The sequence below is a fragment of the Corvus kubaryi genome, unplaced genomic scaffold (assembly GCF_017639235.1).
Source record: "Corvus kubaryi isolate FWS band 111438036 unplaced genomic scaffold, C.kubaryi_AGA036_p1.0 134, whole genome shotgun sequence".
Lineage (NCBI taxonomy): Eukaryota > Metazoa > Chordata > Aves > Passeriformes > Corvidae > Corvus > Corvus kubaryi.
In genome coordinates this window covers 5216640-5238939 of record NW_024580668.1, presented here as the reverse complement: position 1 = coordinate 5238939, position 22300 = coordinate 5216640, and the positions used below count along the sequence as shown (strand labels likewise).

Below are 22300 nucleotides of genomic sequence, written 5' to 3'. Positions count from 1 at the left end.
AGGATATCAGCTCCTGGCTGGACACTGGAATATTTGGGAAACAGTTTCAAATCTCTCCCTCTCTCACTCTTTCCCCACTCCTGTCCTATGCAGGAGAAAGCAGAAATCACCTGTCAGACATTGCACAAAATGATTTATAGGAGGGGAGGACAGGAAAAGCTGGAGGCAGATTTTATCAGAGATGCTAAAAGATGTGAAATAACTGTCCCACGTGGACTTGGAAAAGAAGCCCTTGGTGTTGAGTTTCTTCAAGAGAAAGACTGGCCATGCTGTGCCCCATCACTCGGTTACTGAGCTCCTTGTAGCCCCCCTGTAGCAGATGCTGCTTCTGTGCTCAGCCCCAGCTCTGTGGTGCAACTCCACTTTTCAGCCCCGGGGCTACATGAAGCATCTCAGTGTTTATTTTTGGTGTTGTAGAATAAAAGACAAGCGCTCAGAGCCAGCTGAGATCCCTGGGTGCACATTGGTAGCACAAGCATAAGGCAAGAGCAGTTGAACATGAAAATAGGGAGTCTCTCTTGGAATCATTCAGGTTGGAAAAGACCCCTAAGATCATCGAGTCCAACCATTAAATCCATATCCAATCCAGGCAGGCCAATTGCATAGATAATTTACGTGGAGCAGCCACAAGCTATTTTCCATTGTCCCTCTCCTTGCTGAATACCCCAAAATGAGGGATTTTTTTCCTTGTGAGGAAATGAAGGACGGATCCACACCCCAGGCTGGGTGCTACTACAGCTCAGCCCTGCTGCAGGAGCTGAGGTAATGCGTGGAGCCGCCAGGCTGCTACGCGCGGCCACGCGGCTGCTGTCTGGCCACGTCAGGCACAAAGGGAAGGACGTCTGCTCCAACCTCAGCCAAAAAAGGGCACGTGGACATGGTTCATCTCCTGCTGCAAACAGCTCAGGCTGTGCAGGCAGGCACCGTCTTGCAGCTCACCAGGAAGGGCGGCGGAGGAGCAACCTGCACAAAGTAGCTGAGGGATCCTTCCTCTGCTCTTGCTTGAGTGTGCAGGAGATACCATCATCCAACCCCTTCTTCCTTTGGAAAACGTGTGCAGCACATCCTGCTGTTTGTGTTAATCCAAACCAAAGTCCTACGGCTATGATACATGTGATTATGGCAGTCATTTTTAATTAGGGATTGTGTCAATGTATTGACATTTTTATCGCTTTTGGGGGAAGTAGAGGATATTTTCCTGCAGGTGAACTCCTCTCTTCATGGTTGTCTATCCCTCCAGCTGCACTGCTCGCTTATTAAAAAAATGCAATGTTATTAGGCCCATTCTCTGTGCAAGTTAAGCAACTTACACAACACCAAATCCAAGAAATGCAGAATTCAAATTACCTCCATCCTATGGCAAGATTTATAACCTGATTTCAAGTGCAATATTTATCATTAACAGAAGCCCTGGCAGATTTGGGAAACAGTGTGATGAAGAGAATGCATTCAATGTCTTGCTGGGAAGTGGAGTTAGACTGGAATGGCTCAAGACACTCATTGCCTGCAGTGATCAACACCCCCCAGAAGATATTGTTCACCCAGAAAGAAAAGGGAAGGCAGATCATCACATTTATTGGTCATAGCTTTTCAAGAGTCAGTAAAAACCTACTGGAAAAGGCATGGTTAGTAGCAGGAATAGATATTTTTTATCTATCTCAAAAATACTTTCGGCTCAACAGCTTTATATAACACCAAGATCTGACTTCTGCCTGATACGTCAGGATGAATCTTCCTCCTAGATGATGGTCCTGGCGTAGATGGTGCTCACATTGTACAGTTTTTAATGTCTTTAACCATCTTTAGCTTTGTATCCTGATAGCCCCTTCAGGCTATATGTCAATGCCATCTGGGAGGAAAAGAAGAGACTTCTGCTCGCTCGCCCCTGTAACGCAGATCTCTTAACTAAAATTGTTCTTCCATCACTTGACAAACTGTCAGCACAGAACAATTATCTGCCTGTTGGCTTCCTTGTCCTTTCTTTTCTCCCCTCTCAGAAAAAAAAAAAATAAAAGAAAAACAGGTGAAGGAAAAGGATGCTCAGAAAAAATCTCCATGGACAGAATCCAGCTGATTTGATCACACCACCTAAGACACCTGAAGATATAGCAAATGCAGAAGTGAGTCCCTTCTTTGCCACCTCTTTTGCCACATCCTCTTCCTATGCTTGACTGGTGAATGCTTTTAGGTCTTTGGGACAGAGAACGTGCCTGTTTTTTGTCTGTCTTAAGTCCTGCACAAATATGGATATTAGAGTATTAGTGTATTTAGGCTGATGCGTTCAACAGCTCTAGATTATGAATTGCTCCTCAAAATAACGTTTGCATTCGCCGACAAAGGTCTTTATTACAGAAGAGGGTCAAGCAAAAAGGATTATTCTTGCTAATTATTCGCTGTTATTTAATATTTGCACAAAAGGTTTGCAGGAGTGAGTCCTCAGGATTGCCTTGTTTGAGAAGCTAATAGGGTTTCCAGGAAACCAGCAGTGTCTGGTGAGCCATCAGAAGCAGCCTCTTAGAAGATATGGGAAACAATTAGATTTGATGTAGTTAAGGATGGTTGGCTAAAGGTTTCTAATGACTTAGCCAGGAGTTTTTCCTGGGGTTTTCAAAGCCAGTGGTAAGACTTCCCCTCAGAACTGTGCTTTATGGGAAATCGACTAAAGCAGATCCCATTTTCAGACCATGGATGGGTTCAGGATCTGGGCAGCTCCCAGCTGCAAAGGGCAGATATCAGCGAGCTCAGTTTGCTCCAAACCCTGCTGTTGCCTCAGGAAGGGTTTGTGAGTGAGCAGAGCTGAAACACAAATTGTTGGGAAGGAGACGTACAATTTTTTGGCCCATGCCTTACATTTGTGCCTACACATTATCAGTCCCTAGAGAGCTCTTCTGAAGTCTACCTGCTGCCTTCTGCTTGGGCCTCATATTTCCTTGACTAGACCTTAATGGCTGTATTGTTATAGAAATTCCGTGCTAAGTGAGCTGAATTTCTCATTCCATAAAGATATAATTAGGCAATAAAAACACAGCCAGAAATCTTCAAGCATGGGTGCCTGAAGGTGGGATCCACATTTATGCATTTAAATGCACGGCCCAACTTTTGGGATCCCTGTGTATTCATACCTTCTCTTGCTTCCAGAGAACTGGAAGCTTCCCTGCTATTCAAGGTGGCTTTGAGGGTACCACACTTCTTTAAGGAACAAATGTTTTCATTTACATTCCCTGGTTTTGTTCAAGTTGCAATGCCTCCAGCTTCCCTATTTGACATTTTTTAGCAACTTAATTATCATTACCAAGGAAGAATATTAATAATGGTGTTGTTTACATTGGATTCAGCCCTGGGGAACAAGGGAAAATAACCCAGACTGTGGGAGCAGGCGGGAGGAGCATGGTATTTTGGAAACCCAGGCCACAACCTGCTGAAAGCATCTGTTTCTACTCAACCTTTTCCTCTAGAGTCTCAACATCATTCACAGCCCAGGCTGCCAGCAATTAGGGACTTGTGCTGAGGATTCCCCTTCCCTTGTGCTTTCATCCCAAGGATGTTCAGGAATCTCAGGACTGGCAGCGACAGCACTGAGGTGGTTTGCTTGGACAGTCATTCCTGCCTCAGCAGATGCCTTTGCTTGATGCTTCTGAGATGGGAATTAGGAACTGGGATTGAGTAGTGTTCAGAAACCAGCATGGATAACTACAAAGCAATTAATCATCCAGGACAGATAAGGTGTCAAGAGGTGACTCAGAGCTACAGAACTAGTGGCCATTTGGCTCTTTTGCCAAGGGCAGAGCTGTGCTGTGAGGCTTCAACTGGAAAGCAACGAGCACCCTCACTACCCACGGCATCACACTGGCTCCATGCTAATGCAGGGATTTGTTGGAGCTGCTCCTTTTCCTCTGTTTGCAGGCACAAATGTCAGCAAGTGCATTTTGCATTTGCTCGAGTCTCTTCTATCAGGCCAGGTCAAAGCCCTTTTGGGTGCATTGTTGGCTGTTTGGAACGATGCTGCAGTTGTGAAGATAAATAAATTAAAAATAATAGAATGTCTAATTTCTTTTACATATTCCCAAGAAATCAGCTGGTGGCAAGAAGGAAAACGTGTCTGATCTGATTGAAGTATATGGGGAGAAAAAACACATGTAGACTTCAGTAGGATATCGACATGGATGCTTAGGCACTGTTAAAGTACAGAAAAATGAGCCAGCAGGATTGAGTAAGCACTATTTTCCTTTTAGCTGAGGAAAGGCGCTCCTGCAGTAACATTGCTCCTCATGTCTTTGCCTTTTAAATACCCAGTGACATAAATATTAGATGCATGTTAAGGCTCAGATCCATCAAACAACTCCTTATCTTGAAGCACACGAATACTCTTGGCCCTAGTAAGAACACTTAAACGGTACCTAAAGGACCAGGATGTGAAATGAAGTAAACCTAATTTCTAGCGTGTGAAAAGAGACAAATCTCTGCACACTCTCATGCCAGGGGTTAACTTGGGCCAGGTGTTGTTAAGAAGTAAAGACATGAATAATCTCCCATCAGACTTTTGCATCCAAATGGCTCATTAAAGTGGCAATATTCATAGCTTGTGAGAGTCCTATAGATTTACGATGGCTAGGAAAGGATGACGCCCAGCTTACTTTCCCACCAATCATTATTACATGGGAAAGTGAGTGATTTTCTTTAACTCCATTAGCATAACATTAGTGCTTATAAGGACCAGACTGGGGTAGAGACTTTACAAGTCTTTTAGGTCAACAAAGTCAAACAGGAAACTCTTTTTTTAGGAGCACAGCTTTTATCTCATTAACAAAAAAATATTGTTGGCTAGTGCAGACCGTGGATACTTGCAGTTTGGGGTAGTGAGGAAGCAGTTGGTATTCCCAACTCCTTCCCAGCTCTGGTAGCCCTGTGACAGCCCATTTCTTCACTAGAGCTGTTGAAGGAGCAGCTCGGCACGTGGTACGAAACACAAGGAGGGAACTTCAGATCAAAACCTTTATTCTTCCTTGCAGCAGATGAAACGCCGAGGCACAGGGCTCCTGGGTGGGCATGAGCAAACACATATGAAAATGCAAGCACTTGCAGTGGGAATACACTGGGTTACAGCTGAGATCAATGGAGGAAGGTGATAGGGATTATCAATCTTGAGTGGTCTCCGTTAGGCAGAATTGACTGGCAACCACATAATGACTCAGGCTCAGCCCACCAGTTTAGAGCCCGAGTGATAGATCTGTAGATGCCAATCATCATGATTTCCTTATCAGCAGTGTTCACGTGGCCATTTGTCTTCTACCTGAGCCGCCCTGGTCGGGTTCAAGTGTTTCATCCTCCAAGGTGCGTCTGAGAGATCAATGCACAGCTACAGCTGGTTGAAGGGGACCAAATCCATTGAACAGTTGATTTGGTTCCATTTTACCAGCTTTAGCAAAGCATTTGGCCCCATGGGCTGTGGCAGCAGAGAAGAGAATTCCTCGGGGTCTTTTCTTTCCCAGCTGCCTGGACCTCTTCTGAACTTGCTGCCTGATGCCGCACTGGTTCAAATGGCTTCACTTTCAGGCAGTCAGGATTTATTTAAGCTTCTTAGAGGCTACGGCTGAAGAGCGGGTCTGAATTAAAGAGGCAGGTTGAACAGCAGTGGAATAGTCTGCAGCAGTAACCATCAGCCTGAAGCATTTTAAAACCTGATATTTGGCTCTGTTTTGAGAGCCACGCTGCTACAACAGTGTGACATAAGTAAAGGCTATTGTTTTCCTCCAGATGTTTTAATTATCACCTCCTGCCTCCTTCCTTTCAGTGTTTTATCGTGTGCTGTCCTACTCCATGCCCTGTGTTTCAGTGTCTGAAGTGACATCCAACACGTAGCAGCAGAGGTGTCGTTTGCTACAACCAGCCCAGCCCACAGCCAAGGAACTCGGGCTGCAGAACTCTTCTCCCCTCAGGGCTCTCCTTGAAAAATGGGAGGGAAAAGGCTGGAACACATGAAATATTTTTTTAGAGGTTAGCAAACTTTGCTTCCCTACTGTGAAGCCTCCTGTGTTTTCTCATCTGGCATTAAAATCAGCATGTTCAGGAGGTTTAAGACCTGCTCAGGCAATGGTTATGTTTGCCATCACCAGAAGCCAACAGGAAATTGGTGGAAAGGAAACAAAAGGGAGGAGGTAATGAAAGAAAAAAAAAGGCTTTTCTTTCTTGCAATCTCATAATCTGGCAATTTGTCCCCAAATGGGGAAAACAAGTCCCTGCTACACCACTACTGTCCAAGTCGCTCCTGTGATGGTTCACATCTCAGCACTGGGGTGTTGATATCTCCTGGAGAGCCCTGCAGCATGAACACCCCACGGCTAAAAATAACGCGGTAAATCAAATTTAAAAATCACAGCAGCTCCAATCATTTCTGCAGTGGGAGCCAATAAAGTCAGGCCTTTCCTTCTTAACCCGGAGCCAAGCGCAGACATCGCACATTGCCATGTGCATAACCTATTTAAAGAATTTATATGCGTCATGAGGCAAAGGTGACTTTTCCCCCCTCTCCCTCACAGCCCACCGTGCTGCAAGACGAAACCAGGGAAAAGCACCTGTGCTTGGAACCTCTGCACGCAGAAATATTGCAAGTGGGCCAGCATTTTATCTCCCGAAGAATTACAGGCTTCGCATTGTCACGGTAAGCACTGCAGATCACTTAACTGCCCAAACCCGTTACTCTAAGCTGCCTATAAATAAATGGAGAGAGAGATGGAGAGAGAAAGGGAGAGAGAATAGCTTTTTAAAAAGAGCTCAACAATTAATTTAATCAAGTTATCTCTAGGTACCTTTTCAAGAGACAATCAAGCCAAGGAACTAAAAGGAAGCTTAGACAGTGAAGACCTGGAAGTATTAAATTCATCCTTTGGTGACTTACAGGAGACAAAGGAAAGCAATCATTTACTGGTGGTTGGGTAGAGGTGGAAGTGCCATTAGCAAGTGAGGCTATACTGAGCTAAACCCTGATGGACACATGGATTTTGGGACAGAGTGCACCAAACTGCCTGAGCATCACCACCTCAAACACACTCTGCTCCCAGGTACGTGTGCTCTGTCCCAGCCCTGTTGATTTGGGGTCAGTCCTTTGAAAGCAGCGCTGTGGGAGAAAGGTGTGGGGTTACACTGAGCATCTTCTGCTGGGGACCAGAGCTGTCCCCACTCCCTCCTGCTTTGCTTTCGGGGAGTGCCTTGGAACATATTTGAAATCAATGTGAGTCGGCATGGATGTTCTATAACATTTTGTTTAAATTCTCTGCAGTGAGTTATGGGTAAGGTTTTCCTTTTTAGAAAATTAGGTTTTCTCTTCTGGATGCCATTAATCAAAACTAATGATGTCTCTCTGGTGGTGAGGCTTTCCCAGCAGCTGAGAAAGAGCAGCCCACGTTATAAAGCTGGAGAGGGCTGCAACCCACAGGGATTTGTAGCATCCCAGCAGGGAGGGTCCAGGTCTCTGCCAGCCCAGGCACTGCCAGGCTGGGCTCTGGGGCTGTACCAGCCACCCAAGCAAGATGGATTACAGATGTGGTCAGAGGTCGGAGCTCTGCTGAAGCCCCTGATCTCTCCAGCGAGGCAGTGCTGATTCCCAAATGCCTGTGGGCCCCCACTCCTGTGAAACAGGATGGACAGGCTTCACCTCTGCCTGCTGAGCACTGCCAGGCTCAACAGGCAGGATCTGGCAGGAGAGTTTGCCAATCCTACATTGGGATTGGTGTTGCTCTCCCTTCCTGCCTGTGCAAGTGCAGCCGGCAACAGCACCCCAAACCAGGCCTGAAACCTCAACCACCCAACACCACCACGTTTGGGCTTGTGTCCAAAGTGAAGTCAGGCCCAATCATCTCCTCATGAAATTGGGTCTTGCATTGGAAAGGTGTGGAAGGAACAGGTGCTGGTGCCTCCCTGTTATCCTGAGCTGGGCAAAGCCTACAGGCGCTGTGGGATGGCACTGGAGAGCCATGGGCATGCTGAGTGAGAGCCAGGGGCTAGAGGTGGATCAAAGCCAAAATAACAGAACAAACACATGATGGCTTTTCCCTCTCTGGCCACCCTTGCATGGTGCCCGTGCCTGGCAGTGCTGTCCATGATTATATCCAGGAAAACGGGCAAAAGCCCGCAGTGCTGTGGCAAGTAGGATCAGTAGTACCCAACATAAGAGAATCTCCTCTATTGCAGATCTTTCCTCTTCAGCCTCAATATTCTAATAAAGACACGTTATAGACAGTACAGAAAAGCCAAAGAATTTATCAGCATTTGTCGATATTCCTAATGAAGCAGAAGATTCAACATGCAATAGAATTAGCCTACAACGAACCCTTGCATGGGGCCCATCCTTCTGAGTCCAGAAATCTCCTGCTATTCCAGTCCAATACACTTTTGAGAAATGAGCAGCCCTCCAAGCCATTATCGTTATAAGCTAAAAGGCCAAATGAGACAAAGTACTGTTGCTCTTCATCTGAATAAACAAATCATTTTTAGATCAAATGCATGAACAATTTATCATTCTAAAATCCAATCAAAAGGAAAAAACAACAATACAGAACATTGATTTCCTACAGCTTTATCTTAATGAAGTGCACATTCCCTTTGTAATTAGCTTTGGAAGGATTTTTTTTTTCCCCTTTCCCCAAGCTAATGTGTTATTTGATTTCCATCCAAACATTACTAAATTGGAGGAAATTTCCTCAAAATGAAGTGGCTTTTGATAATATAGGAAAATGTCTACTCTCTTGCATTGCTATTTTTTCCCCCAAACAGCCATACTTATACTGCAGATGATTCAACTTTATTGCATGGTGTCTTTGCAAGGATGTTTAAATCAATGCCACAGTCGCAGGGTTCTGCCCAATGTGCCATTTGTAAACCAGAAAATACAAGCTCACTGCTTTTATCCTTTTCCTTACAGACATCAAATATTAATTGAACTTATATTATTACAGGGAAAAAGTAGACTGTGTTTTATTAACATTTCTAAAATTAAAGATGTTCAACCCAAAAAGTAGACTCCAGACAAGGCTCAAGAGCCTTCTGCTTGGATTTTATTTGACTTAATTAAAAAGCATTCAGTTCCTTTGTGCACTAAAGCAGTTGCTGACATCGCAGTAGCCACTCAGTCTTTCAAACCAAAACTATTACCTGAACTTAATAAAGTGTCTATTTAATTTATACACCCTCATGAACTCACCTGTCTCCAACAAACACAACGTGCTAATTGCTAATGAGCAGCGAAGGCAGCAACTTGACAGCAAACTCACCAGCACCCTGGGATAACTTCGCTGCCCCAAAACATTATTTCCATCTCCTTTAATCTGCCTTCTCCACCATTATTGCTGTTATCCAACATCCCTGAGCCAGTGATCCCCGTGTACTGCTGGAAATGCTCTTTGCCAGGCCACCTCTCCCTTCCTCCCCTAAATCTCTCCTTTAAATCTTTTCTTCTTTAAATGGTGCTGACCAGAGGACTGTTGCTTTCACCCTGCTTCAGTGAGTACTTGCTGAAATGAAATAGCTAATTTGATCGTCTGGTTTTATTTGGGTGTATTGCCAAGGTACGCAGCAATACCTAGGACAGGGAATAAAGTTCCAAACCCTACGGTTATCACCTTATTCCTTAGTTATACAGAGCATCTAAAGTAACTTTATCTCTGTTTCAACCCAAATTTTGGTCCTAGGCCTCTTGTCAAAATAACAGTCCCGTTTCAAGCACAGACCTGCTCTGTTCTGACAATGCAGAGCATCATTACCTGGAGGGAGCTGGCTTCATGTGGGATCAAGATGGTCCCTCCAAAGCTGTTTTTCCAAAGACTCTGAGCAGGTCTCTGGGAGCTGCACCTCCTGAAACCAGCCATGGAAATAGTTGTGGAATTGGATTTTTTTGTTTTGCTACTCATACTCTCAAAAGAGAACAAAGTCATTCGCTAATACAGTTTGTGCATTTTATGGACCTAACAATTAAACAGGTTTTAAAACATGTGCTGACTGCATAATCCCATACAGGGGAGTGCACTCTGCGTTTTTAAATAACAACTGATAGGAGATACCACTTAATAGTACAAAACACCAGCAGTCCCGTTAAAATCAATAGAAAATTAGATACTATGAAAATGCAATATGTGTCCAATTAGTTATAATTGGAGCAAATGGTGATGCAGATAAACTCCTGGAGGCAGATGGATTTGTCCGGAATGCTCCCTGCCGGCCGTGGGCACGGCGCAGGATGGGCCCTGGGGGGGCTGTGCCATGCCCTGGGCAGGAGGGATGAGCCATCTCATAGAGGAATGTTAACTCTTGTCTAATTATGGAGCTGCTCCGAGCCACCAGGACGGCTCTGGTGCACCACTGTGCCTGGTGAAAAACGATCGGCTGTCACACGGAAACCTCCCTGTTGGACTTGACAAATTATGCCAGCAAACCTGTTTAAGAACTAAAAAATCCTTGGACACGGTGACAGGCAGAGAAAGATGCTGTGTTATTTATTTATTTGCCCAGCAGAGTTTAAGAATTGTGGCTTAGTCCCGCCAATGCTCACTTTTTTCGCCCTGCCTGTCTGTTGTTATATCAGTTTAAACTCCTTCCCACCAATTATTTCTCAGGCTTCTTTCAACTTCTAAAAACTCAGCTGCACGGCAGGAACTAGGTTATGCAATTCTAACGCTTTATTTTTAACATCTTTGGTGCAACATATTGCCCTCCTCTTTGTTTCGTCTCATGACTAAAGAAAAAGAGCGAAGATCCCCTATTGCAGCAGCGTGAAGGGACATCCCCAACCAAACATCTCTCCAACCCCTTCCAGCCCTCACACTGGATGAAAACACATCACTTGCAGTACAGCAATTATTAATTTGCAGTGAATTTTTTCATATAAATACTATAAAGTAACAGTTATTTTACCAAAACTATTGGCTCAGAGCAAAGCAGCAATAACTTTCTCCAGGGTTCGTATTTTCTTATTTTAAATTAGTTATTCAAATCATTACAGACTTATGGCCACAAAGAAAAAAAAAATGCCTCTTGTTTACCCAGACCTGGAACCTTTTTTGCATTACTGGACACAGTTACTTATACTGTTAAGGGAACTGTCTCTCAAGAAAGGGAAAAAAAAATAGAAGTGGCAGCTTTTATTTGTTACGCTGACTCAGCCAAATGGTGGAACAAGAAACATTAAGCCCCAATCCATAACTTTTGTGGCCGCTCAAAGGATGTATTCTTCCTCGACACTGATAAAAGTTTAATATGTAGTTGCCCAGGTTTTTAATAAACTTGTCAACAAAAGAGCAAAGCAAATTGATGGGGACCTTCCCAGGAATAAATTCAGTTTCAAATAGGCCAAATGAGTGTGGAGGACAGGGAGGGGACGATGCACGGGTGACTTTTGCTGGGCTTTGCAAAAATGGCACAATAGATTTTAGCGGGTGCGTCTTATTGTCTCAAAGACAAGGCTTTAGGACAAAGCTGGCTTAATTTAAAGGAGGTAAAGTGGTGCAGCACAGCCCTGACACCGTGAGGGACAGAAGGGCCAAAGCCTGGGCATAAATACCCATCCCACCCTGCCTGCACATTCCAGTCCCCATCCCACAGCAGACCTGCTCAGGGACAAGCTGCCGTGTTGCTCCATGATTTTATCCCCAGTCTCCCACTGCGCACATTTCAGGACATCCCTTCCAGGTATCACCTGCACAGCCGCCTCCTCTGTTTGGCCAAACCTTCCCCACTCCCTGCTCCACCTTTCCCTTCAAATATTCAAGGGTGAGCTTAATTCAAGCACAGCACAGTCCTTCTCCTCTGGTCTTACAAAAGCTGTTTCACACTCCTGCAGTCCATACCTATTAGCCCCCTCACATTTAGGGACCAGTTACCCTACATCCACATGGCCATGAGCTCCAGGCACTGCCCACGTCCTGTCAGGTTGGGAGTGAAATCACAGCATGAGATTCATTACTTTCTGCTAGCTTCAATCAAGCTGGTGTCTTAAATTATTAAGACTTGGGGGTTTTTGTTAATTTGTTTACCCGAAGTAAACACAAATATTAAATCAGAGCTTCCAATAGTCTCGCTGCCAGGAAATTAACAAGCAAATTAACCCACAGCGTCCCAGAAGGGGACACCTGTCTTTTCATCTCATCAACTCCTTGTGACACTTTGCTTCCCGTGTCACCAACTCCTTCCTGACACCTTCCTTTGCTTGCACCAAACAGCTTGAAAAGCCAAAAGCCAAGTCCTGTGTCCAATGCCAGGTCACATCTCAGATTGGAAGCGCTGTCCTGGCCGTTGCGGTGAACTTTATTCTCCATTGCTCTTAGGTCACTGGATTCCTGCTTCTGTGGCTTTATCCGACTCCCCAAATGTCAGGCTTGACTTGTCTATGTAAGGTCTTTGCAGGGATGGCTCCTGTCCTTACAGCTGCTGGGTGACTTCTGCGGTTGGTGGTCACGAGTCCCACGCCTCCTGGCTGCCCAGATGCCACCTAATCCTGTCCCCCCAGAAGGGCAGCTGAGAATGAGCACTATTTATAGCAGTTGTTCCCCAGTTCCCCCAGGCTCATCAGTCTGCCCAGGGCTTTTTTAGATAGAGGCACAGGTCCCAGCACAGGCCATATCTGGGCATGGCGAGGCATTTACAGGCACAGCTCTGTGCTTCAGGAGAAAAAAAAGGAAAAGGAAAAAAAAAGGAAAACCCTGCATCTGTTGGAGATGTCAGTCGCCTGCTTCCCTTGGGCCTCCTGAGCACCACCAGCAACTGTTCCAACTGCTAAAACCTTTGACTATCAAATCTTGCTTTAGTCAAGACATATCTGTGTCTGAAAGCCTTCCTCTTGCACACAAGGGTGTCATCCACCAGCCCTGCTCCTCCGTACAGACCGTTCTGGAAAAATACAGACTAACCCAGGGATGCACGCTGGTGCTGCTCACTCAGGGCAAACAAAAACTCCTTAACAGCATCACGGAGTGCTGCAGTGGTTGGGAGACAGCAGCCCACAGGCACACTGCTCCTCCTGTAGGTGCCCACCAAGGTGCTCAGGGCTGGGCATGTACAGCTGGTTAAGCCTGGCATAGCCCAACCTGCCCAGTGCTGGCAGAGTCACCCAGCAGTGATTGCAGCCACACTGGTGACCAGCAAGCAGCCCCACGGTGCCGGAGCACCCCACAGACCCCATTGCCCATCATCCTACTGGGATATCCCCCAGTCAGCCACGGCTCTGTGGAGTCCTGGTTGAGGTCCAGCCTCCACACCTCACACCTTGCACCTGCTCCAAGGTGTGGAGAACCCAGGTGAGTTTTTGCATGGCAGCACGAGGGCAGAGGGGCACAGTCCAGGCAGGCTGTGCCGTCTCCCCAAATACATGCAGGGCAGAACTGTGCAAGCTAACACCAAAGCAGGGAAGTCCTTGCAAACCCAGAACAATCTTGGCCTCAGGTCGTTGCACCAACCTGCCTTGGCCACCTCCACCTTCAGCCTCGCAGTGCAAACACAGCTTCAACAACTCCCCAGCGAGCACCTACTTTGCCTCAGAGGGAAACTGAGGCAGGCGAGCTACACAACTTGTCTGCAAGCCCAGTGAGCCAGCAGTGGAGCTCATGCTCTCTCTTGGCTCCCGTCCTTGGAACACTGGGCTGCTCTCAGCATGACCCCCTGCATCCCAGTGGGAATGCAGCTCTCAGCATCACTGCCTGCTTGGCTGAGGTCAAGAGCAACTTCAGCATCAAGCGGTGAACATTTAACCCAGCGTCTTCTCTGGGAGGCACCCGCCAGTGCGGCACTGAAATCAGCCCTGGGCTTTCAGAGAGGGATCCGAGCTGAGGAGCGAGGATATTTCTCTTGCTAGGAACACACCACCCCCTCGCCCACAGTCACTGCTAAGTGCAAGATGTGGTGAAAGTCTTTAAAAATAGATATATTCCCAAGCAATTCATGCCGCTTGCATCTGGCAGGGCAAACCTAGCATGGAAGCTCTTTCTACTGACTAAAAAGGATTTGTTAGCAGCTCAAGGCTCGTGCAACCTTGACTCTCTCCTCCTCTCTTCAGGGCCTTCTCTTGTTCTTGGCCTAAACCAGTCCTGGGAAACACAAGGGAAGCCCTGCCCAGCTAGGCTGGTGTCAAAGGCAGGGAAAGATACTGCAGTGCAGTGCTGATCTCTTCTGCAATCGGACGTGCAGACTAGCCTGAGTGCTGAGTCAGCACAATTTCTTTTTTGATTGGTTGATCTGAGTAACATATTTTCAATGTATGCTAAAGGGGCAGTAATTAATACCTTTTCCCCCTTTCCCCACTTTCCCAAACCACTTCGAATTGAATGCACAAATCTCACCCCCAAAGTCACTCTCTGGTCCTAAATATTCTGAGGCTCTTTCATTTTTAATTTAGGGCATTAAAAAAAAGAAATTTGCAATCTAAGCGATGCTCACTTTGATCGACTTGTGCTGCTGCAGCTAAAATATCTGTCCTACAGGTCAATCTAATCATGCTTAATAGCAGTTTATTCTTCAACGCAACATTTTTCACGTTGGGTCGACAGTTTTAAATGAGATTGCTGATGCACCCCTTTACTAATGCTTTTACCAGGGCCAGCACATCCCTTGAAATACTTGTGCAATAAAATGCTTTATTGCTCTTGATGAATGCACTATTAAACTTGAATTGCAAACATGCCCCCCCCCCCCCCTTTATTAAAAAAAAAATTGAGGTGCTAGAATTTATGGGACCACCTGTCTTCCAACATTAAGTAATAGTAACAACTGTAATAATGGATCATCAATGTAACAAGCACACAAAAGTACAGAAAAAAGAAAAACCCGCCAGGGAAAACCGCATGGCACAAATTTGTCCCTGTGCTCTCGTATGCACGTGCGAAATATCCATCTTATACCTGCCGGTAGTTCCGCTTACATGCGGGGAATTCATCTCCAGAACGGCTGGATTTTGTGAGGCATAGAATAGAAAAATTTAACTAATTTGGTCCACTGGATTTATGGCTTTTACAATTCTCAGAGCTCCTGTTTCCGTGCCTGGCGCTGCACAGTCCTCGGCTCGCAGGATGGATGGGTGCACCTGAGCATCCCAGCGCTGCAGGTCCAGCACGGATGCTCCTTGTATCACACCCACCACGGCACTCAAGGTCAGGAGATGCCCACCAGTTCATAAAAAGTTTAAGAGAAGTGGCTCTAATTTAGCTGTAAAATAGAGCGGGCAATGTAACGGCTGCAGTTTTCATCCAAAGAGGTGTAAAAGGGATGAAGAGCTGCCATGGAGCAGAAGAACGGTACAAAGTGGTTGGCAAAGGCCTGCAGCCATCACCTGCTTCCATTGGTGTCAACATCAAGGCTACCATGGCTCTTGGGGGGCCACATCCACCCCATTTCATTTTTAACATCGCCCAAGCCCAGGTGACGCCGTCCATGGCAAAGCCTCCCCTGCCACCTCCGCTGCCATGCTGCGAGACAGCGCTCAGAATTATAGCTTTGAAAATATTTACATAAAAAATAAATCTGAGCACTTAGCGACTTCCTAAAGTTAGCAATTCGATGTGATTAACAAGCGTATTAATTCAGAGAGGCGGGGGGAAGGAGATAAAAATTGCATTACAAATGCAGGTATCTGCTGTAAATCAAACCGTGAACACCTTTGCAAGAGCAACATGCAGCGGCACGGGGGTTTTAGTGCTGAGAAGGGGAAGGAAACAGAGAGAGAGGGGAAGAAAAAAGAAAATTTAAAAAAAAATAAAAAGAAAGTAGAAAAAAGATATAAAAAAGGAAACAAGAAAAAAAAAGAAAGAAAAAGGTAGAACAGGAAAGAAGGAAGGAGAAGGAAAATGAGAAGTGGGACAAAGGGTCAGCAAGGAAAGGAGGGGAATTTCATATATAAATTATATATTAGATATAATGTTATGTTATATTCAGAATGGTGGGAATTGTCCTCATTTTTCATCCAGAAACTCAAGACAGCATTCCTGATTTACAAGGGAGTGGAACTGCAGCCCTGTGTGGAACCCGTGCCTTCCTGCTAGGGCTCAGCTCATTTCCCAGCATCCACCAGTTTCAAATTTAAATCTGACCCCAAAATGGGGCTGGACATCCACAGGAATGATCCCTGTGGGGTCATGTGAGCCAAGGATTGTCCTCAGGCAGGGTGGCTGCTGGTGGGGCTGAGCCCAGCGGTTGCTGCATCCCTGCGGCCGGGTCCTGAGGGACTGCACCGCATCCAGCCAGGAATGGCCTGGCTTTCCAGGGCCCAGCACAACCAGAGCATCCCAAAAATCAAACAGGATGATGTGCAAACCAGCCATCCTCCAACGCAAAACCCACCCTTCCCAAAGCCACCTGACAAAGAAAGCAAAGGCTCCTCCTCTGCTGGGAAGGGGCTTAGCACTGCCCACGCCTCCATCAGCCATGGTATTTAATTTAAACAGCAACAACAACAAAAAGGCACCTCAATAAACCCCATAAATCCTATAGGTAGGAAATCTCCCCAACAGCCCAACCTGCCCTTTCTCACTCTCTACTCACGAGCACCTGCTTACAGTTCAATGCCCCTTGGCGTACCTGGAACAAGTGATGACTGTGCTCACCGTGAACAGAGATGGATAAAGACTCCCCAAAATCCAAACTCAGAGCCTCACCTGTTTCCCATGCCTGGGGGAGGATGCTGCGATGGGAAAGACTTGATTAACCTCTGCATGACATGTCCTGGCACCACTCCTACCAAATGATGCCTGAGGAGCCCGCAAGCAAGGCGAAGATGGGGTTGCAATTGCAGGGAAATGACTCAAGAGCAAAATGTGCCCTCAAGCAGCCCCACAGAGATGGAAACCAGAGTTTGGGAAACTGGGGAGCAGCTTTTTGAGGAGTTCAGCTTTGCACATCATTGCGACATCACAGAAATATGAAGAAATTTGGGGCTGAAAGCTTTAAACCCTTGGACGTGACTCCCACCTAGGCAGAACGTTAAACTTGTATTTAAACCGAATTTCCTTTATCTTGCCACATTATTGTAGGATTCTGGAAAAATAGCCAACTATTTTGCATCGGAAAATGTTACAAAGGAAAAGGCTTCCAGAATTAAAAGATCTAATTTTCTTGTTTTCCTTTGGGAAAATAAGACCTCTATATTCAAGGCACTCCTCTGGCTTTAGCTGTGATCCGCTGACTCGATGGCTCACACTGACAAGGAAGGTCTCCTTCTCACCAGTTTCAAGCACAAAAAGTTTAAATGTGGGAAAGATCCAAAAAGCAGAATTTGCACACTAATTTAAAGCTAAAACACTGCACACCCGGGCCACAACTGTTGTCTCCTTTTCCTCTCTCTTCTTCTCCCCCCACCCTCCATCTCCTTTTGTTGTTCCTAGATTTAAAGACCAGCCAGCTTTGTTTGCTATCTAGCCTTATTTTTGGGGTAAAAAGGGTCGATGGGGAAGCAGGAAGAGGGAGCGATTGGCCTGCATCCCTGTTAAAACCCAGGAGCGGACAGCCAGCTTTCCTCTGGCATCGCCTTTCAAAGCCCATGCCGCAGTCAGCATATTGAATATTTAATGTCCTGATGAGCATTTCCACCTGCTGACACAGGCAAAGTGACAGAACAATACACGCGCTGGAACAAGATCATCAATTGACTCCCCAGTCAGTCTGCCGGGTCAGGCAGTTAAAAAAAATAATAATATAAAATAATCTGTCTGTCTTTCTCCCCTGCCTTGCCCGGGGTCACACATTGCTCCTCTGAGAAGGATTCCCACCTGAAATACATACTTCTTTACATTCCATAGCTTGCCAGGTTCATATGGGCATATAAAGAAGTATGTCTCTCAAGCAGGTAGTTTCAATATGCGCATTTATATGGTCACAGGAGGAAAAATAACGCTGATTTACAATTTACATCCTGAGAGTGAGTTACGGCTCAGTTCAAACCAGCAGACTTTCCTCCTGCCCAGCCCATGTGCAGACAGACACACACCCCAGCTCCCAATCCTCACCCGTAATGCTGGGCTGTACCCTCGGCAGATGATGGATTTTGGGTCCTGGGAAGGGGAACTGCATAATTCACTGGACACAAAGCAGCAGAGGTCCAGTAGCTGCCCTGGCAGGGGCTCTTTGAAACGTAAACGGCACAGGGTAAAAGCCAGCCTCCCACTCCACCTAAAAGTAGGTGTATCATTCTAAATCATAAACTTCTAGCATTTAAAAAAGAACAAAATGTGGTTTAGAGGAAAGCCTTTGCTGTATATGCATATAGGTTTCATTTCAGACAAAGCCATGTGGGAGAAAGTTAAATATGTATCAACTCCCAATTGCCTCCATCCTACAATTTGGAAACAAAAAGCCAATTTGTTTCCAGAAAGCCAAGAATCGAATGGCCAGCTACTGCTTTACAAACCACCACCGGGAAGGACTGCTCCATTCGCCAGAGTAAGAGAACTCATCAGAACCAGACACGCGATTGCTCTATCAGTAAGTAGAGATTAAAGCATAGGAAGAAGAAAGCATCTTACCTAGTGAATCCAATGATTTTTCCTCTGCTGGTCACTGGGAGCGAGACGCTACCCCACAGATAAGCAACCCTCAAAAGATAGCACATGCCTTTTGGCGAGTTCAGGGCATTAAAAATAAAAAAAAATAATTAAAAATTGCTTCTAATAACTCATCCGGTTGAGCTCCACGCCAGCTAAGGGGCTTTGGGAAGACCTGCAGACATAAAAGGCAGCCAAAGCGAGGTGCTGGGAGCTCGGGCCAAAGTCTTGCCGAGTTCTTCCCGCAGCCCCCGTGGGCTGCGCGCCCTGGACACCACCGCGCTGTGCCCCCGTGGGGATCGGTCCCGCACGCAGCCCCGGCTCTGCCCCTCTCCCTCGCCTCCCTCGCAGCCGTGCTGAGCTTTAAAGCTCCCTGAACAATGTGGGCCGAGTGGCAGGGCTGCGCTCGCCGCCCGGGCTGAATGGGAGACTATAATGGGCAGGATTTAGGCAGGAGCGCGGCGGAGGTCACGCCGGGCGCTGCCTGCTCGCTCAGCAGGGCGGGCACGGTGCCTCCTCACCTGCGCCCGCCGCGGCCGCCGATCGATACCAATTTACAGGCAAATGTGCAATGGCTGCCTCCGTGTTAATGAATTTTACCGTTTCTCACAGTCTTCTAATGAACCCTTTAAAGAGGGTTTAAGTAAACTTAGCAAGTGGCAAACTAAGCACTTTGGAATACCTAATTGCATCGATGCTTCTCACTGCTTTTTAAAATATCACTGCCAGCTGGGGAGCAAGTATTTCCCTGCGCCCCATCGACTTCCAGCACCACTGAAAAGCAAAGGCCGCATGGAGCCCGGGTGTAAATCCTCTGTGCTCAGCCCCAACCCCCAAAATCGCTTCACACCCCTCAAGCAATACCCAGCACATGCCTGAGTCCTGGCTCTGTGCAGCTTCCCCCTCATTCCCTGAGTTTGTTGGCCCTTTTAACCATCATTATTTGTCTCATTTAAAGGCAAATTTCAACCTTTAGTTTGGATTAAGGGGAAGAGAGATGGAGCTATGGCACTGGTGTAATGCATGACTGCAGTGAAATTAAAGCAAAGGGAGAGCTGAGGAGTGTGAGGGAAAGTCTGAGTGCTTCAGATTAAAAAAAAAACCCAAACAAACATACAAAAACAAAGTGTTGGTGGTGGGGTGTTGCACAGCCAAGCACTCCGTGGTATTGAATTTCCTTCAGACTGACAGCAGTAGGACAGCTACTGGACTTCTTGGGCTGTTAAACATCTGCACCTTTTACCCAACTTGATTTCTTCAAATGCGTTTGACATGGGCAGTCCTGAACAGTCCCCAGCTTCTGCAGACCAGCGGGACAGCAGCTGCCAGCCACCAAAAGCGAGCCCTGTGCAAGAGCTTTAAAAAAATGACCTTTTAAATCCTTACTAGAACGGAAGGCAATGACACAACCACAGCAGCAGAATTGCTTTGAGGTTCTGGGTGGAATCTTATTCTTTCCAGGGTTGTGCCTTTTGGTGGAGGAGCAGACAAGTGGCTGTGATGGTGTCTTTAATGTAACATCAGATGCACCCTGTGGATCCTATCCTCCGGCTACCACCAGGAGTGGAGTGATGGTGGGTGAACATCAGCCACTGTCCTCAACCCACTTGGGCTCGCTGAGCTCCTACATTTGCTCTTGGCAGAAAAACACGTGCAATAAAACTCTGGCTGTTCTGGAGAGAAAAATGGATGGAGAACTGGATCATGCAGAGGCCAAGGGGCAAATAAAAGGAGAGGCAAGAGCCTGAGGTGTTGCCTGAAGGCGAAAGGGGAAGAAGCGTGGTGAGAGGGATGGAAAGCAACATGCTGTATATTATATCCCTGCTCTGCCCCAGGCTCAAGGTGCTGCTCAGGTCCAAGTGGCAAAGTCAAACTGAAGCTGTGCAGCACAAACCTTTGGGGACTTTGAAGTCAGCCCCTGTGTAGGGCTGGGCACTGGAGAGGGAGACACCAGCAGGGCCGAGGTGGAGGCAGGCGCTCGTCCCAGCACAGCCCATGGCAGAGAGACTGGGCTCAGACCTTGGGAGCCACAGTCACAACCATCTGCTCGAGAGGAACCCAGCAATTAAACTGACAGCACAAATCACGGATTTCTGCCTATACAATTACACAGTGCACACTCCCTCCGGCACAGGCACACATATACCTGTATCCACACTCCACACAGCCTGGAGATGGGCTGTGTCTGGGTGATACATTACACCTGCTTGTATATAGCATTTATATACCTATGCATAAAGATGTGTATAAAATATCCATATGCATGCTATAAAAGGTACTTAAATCTACATGAGTGTGTGTGTGTGTGCACCACAGTATCCAGCTCACAGAACTGGTGTCTATATATTCATGTGATAGATACCACCACTATCATATAAAATATAATGACCATAGTCAACTCTGAGTTGCAGAAGCAATAACAGTCAATTGATGCTACACTTCATGTAACCTGAATTCCAAGCCCTTGCAGGGAAACCGAACTTCTCCGCCTCCCCATATTCTCTTTCTGATCGTCCACAAACCATGCGCCTGTAATTAATACTCATTTCTCGGCATTTTAACAGTTAATCACCACAGCATTGAGATCATTGCAAGTTAGGCTAAGTTTAACCACATTTCACCCTTTTGCTCTGCCTGGTATCAGCTCATAGCACTAGTTTGTTGCAAATAAATAAATAAAGCCCCAATCCCCCCAGGTGTCATTAGCCAGCCTGTGTCTGAATTAGGGATTTAAAGGCCGGTTTAACCTTGCAGAACGGTTGCATGTCAAAGTTCTAACATTTCAGTTCAGATTATTCTAGTGCACTGCTTGCTCTGCAGTTTGTTAGTGGTTTGTTTTTTTTTTTTAAATGCGGAGTATGCCACGGCAGAACAAAAAAAAAAAAAAAAAAAAAAGAGGGGGGTGAGGTTTCCTAAGCAATCCACAGATTAAACACACATCCAGCACATCCCCACACAGACACACACACACACATACATTTGCCGGATACAGAAGCCCACATTTAAGTCCCCGGGTAAGTTGGATGGGCACTTAGTCCTGCATTGGCCAGGAAAAGTGTTTAAACCAAGCTGAGCTGGTAGCGGTTAAAGGCAAGGCAGGGAGCAGAAGAGAGGGGGGAAAAAAAAAAAAGAAGACATACCAGTTAGGAGCTTCTGTTGCAGCAGAGGACTCACCAGAGCACTAGCTGAAAGCTGAATCAGCTTTCGAGAGTTAGGGATGCATAGAGGAGGGTCATGGAATCACAAGGTAATAATGCGCTTCATGCTGCAGCCGTCAGCCTTCTCCTTATAGCCAATCTCTAATGCAGGAAGGGAACAGAGAGCAGGCCCAGGGATGGGATTAGTCCTCACTTGGAGAGAAAAAAAAAAATTTAAAAAAAAAAAAACCACCAGGCAAACCCTCCCCTCCCACCCACCCTTACCTCGCCCCCGCCGCCCAGCACCGCCACAACTCCATCCCTCCATCCCCGCTGCTGCACCGCATCGCAGCGCGGTGCCGCGGGGAGGCAGCGAGGCAGCGCGGTGCCGCGGGGGCTGCGCGGGGCGGGCGGGGAGCGCGCTCGGGCAGCGCCGCGGCCAGCCGGGGGTTAAGGAGCAGCCACCGTGCCCGCCCGGATTGCAGCACACCTTGATGCGAGAGGCTGCGCCGGCACAAGTGCCTGCGCCCCCCCCTTCCCTCCTCCTCCTCCTCCTTGTCACCCCCCCGGGGGTCAGCCCGGGCCGGGGGTCAGGCTGCGGGGGGATGCACACGGCTGGGGGGGCTGGCGGAGGGAGGGGGGAGCTCTGGTCAGGAC

The 22300-nt window shown here is 46.9% G+C and overlaps 1 long non-coding RNA gene across 4 annotated transcripts; it reads right to left on the bottom strand.

Annotated features, from left to right (window-relative positions):
- Positions 1–1554: 1554 nt before the first annotated feature.
- On the bottom strand, positions 1555–22281 carry LOC121673200. Of its 4 annotated transcripts, none has more exons than XR_006019160.1 (5): positions 21929–22281; positions 21647–21856; positions 20401–20549; positions 18489–18576; positions 1555–5036 (listed from the first exon to the last, which is right to left on the bottom strand). It is a non-coding gene; the product is annotated as an uncharacterized LOC121673200 (long non-coding RNA). The 4 variants fall into 4 exon arrangements; XR_006019162.1 differs by having other exon boundaries at positions 21647–21805; XR_006019159.1 differs by having other exon boundaries at positions 22134–22281.
- Between the last annotated feature and the right edge of the window lie 19 nt (positions 22282–22300).